The sequence below is a fragment of the Salmo trutta genome, unplaced genomic scaffold (genome assembly GCF_901001165.1).
Source record: "Salmo trutta unplaced genomic scaffold, fSalTru1.1, whole genome shotgun sequence".
NCBI lineage: Eukaryota > Metazoa > Chordata > Actinopteri > Salmoniformes > Salmonidae > Salmo > Salmo trutta.
Genome location: NW_021823440.1, coordinates 9,140 through 10,692, shown reverse-complemented (window position 1 = coordinate 10,692; position 1,553 = coordinate 9,140). Strand labels below are relative to the sequence as shown.

The 1,553-nt window shown below is 38.0% G+C and overlaps 1 non-coding gene across 1 annotated transcript; it reads right to left on the bottom strand.

Moving 5' to 3' along the window:
- Positions 1 to 1,480: 1,480 nt before the first annotated feature.
- trnav-cac (transfer RNA valine (anticodon CAC)) lies at positions 1,481 to 1,553 on the bottom strand. The gene has a single exon. It is a non-coding gene; the product is annotated as a tRNA-Val (tRNA).

The following is a 1,553-nucleotide window of genomic DNA, read 5'->3' as shown; positions in this document are numbered from 1 at the left end:
TACAAGAAAAAGAGTGGAAGTCATGGAAAATGTTAGGAATGCCCACAAGTCTACTGCCCATAATATCCCAAATAGAGTACCACAGTAGGAGTCATAATACCCATAAGAACTAGCGGTCGAACAGGGAAATGGTTCCAATCGTTTTTCCACCATTCATATTCCCCACAGGGGATTTTAAAAACAATTAAAAAAGGCCTGTGTTTCTTGTTGGCTTACCCTGGCATGGTAACCGTGTAATTCTCTCTAGGACAAGGTGACTTTTATAAAAAATATTTTCCTGTATTTACCCCCCCAAAATTAAATGCTAATTAACTGCTAATGTGGCTATCATAAAGAACTACAAATGTATTATTTTAAGTGTTTCTAAAATCCCCTATGGGAAAAATGAATGGTGGAAAATGGTTGGAACCATTTCCCTGTTTGACCGCTAGGTTTTATTTGTATTATGACACCTCCACTGTGGGGCTTTTCCCAGTTTTATTTGACAATTTGTATCATGTTAAATATTAGCCACTATCGGGAGCCACTGTCAGTAACAGCCACATACATTTATTTTGGCATACTTTCATTCCGTTGACCTTTCTTTAATCTGTCACATCCTTGTGAATTGTTCCTGAGGGTTGCTAGCATTAGTGAATCATATTAAGCTAAAGTATTGCAATAATTTGGGACATGTAGCCTATTTGAATTGACAAACCTCAACTGTTTCAAACCAAATGCTAGCCTAGGGGCATTGGGAAATATTGTCTAGACCAGTGATATTTAAAGTCGGGGTCGGGGGGACTGCAGTGGGGATATATATATTCATTATTTAGGAACAAAAAATTATGAGTACAGATTATTGTATGAGACAATATAGAAACGTTTTTGAGAAAGTTAATTAGAAAAAAGTATTTGATTGGGTAATTGAAGGTTATTTGTTGATGTAAAAAAAAATGTAACGTACCGATTTAAAGTTGTATTTGGGGTGGGATCACAAGAAATGATTGCAAAAAAATGGGGACCTCAGAAATTCTGTAGGAAAACATGGTGTCCCTGCTGAAAAGGTTTGAATACCATTGGTCTAGACACATTTTTCCAGGGGAGATGAAGTTTATAAATTGACTGGCTGGGCCGTGGGACAGTGGATGCGCATTTATAAATCTAATGGAACCGCTAACAGGCACTACCCGCAGAATGCTGGGATGGTGGTGCTTCAACTCCCTGCTATTAACCAATTAGCATCCAGGATCCAAACAACCTGTTTTATAACATTGCATTGCCTCTGGTTATTGAAAGACATGTCTAAGACTGGTCTTTTCATGTATTCTGTAGGCCTATGTATTTGTTTAGTTTTTTTTCAGTTATCACTATCTGCCTCTGGTTATTGAAAGACAGGTCTAAGACTGGTCTATTCATGTATTCTGCAGGCCTATGTATTTGTTTCGTTTTTTTCAGTTATGACCCTGTTTCTGTCATCACTATCTGTTTTGTTAAAATTTGTTTCCGCCCGGTTTCGAACCAGGGACCTTTCGCGTGTGAGGCGAACGTGATAACCACTACACTACAGAAAC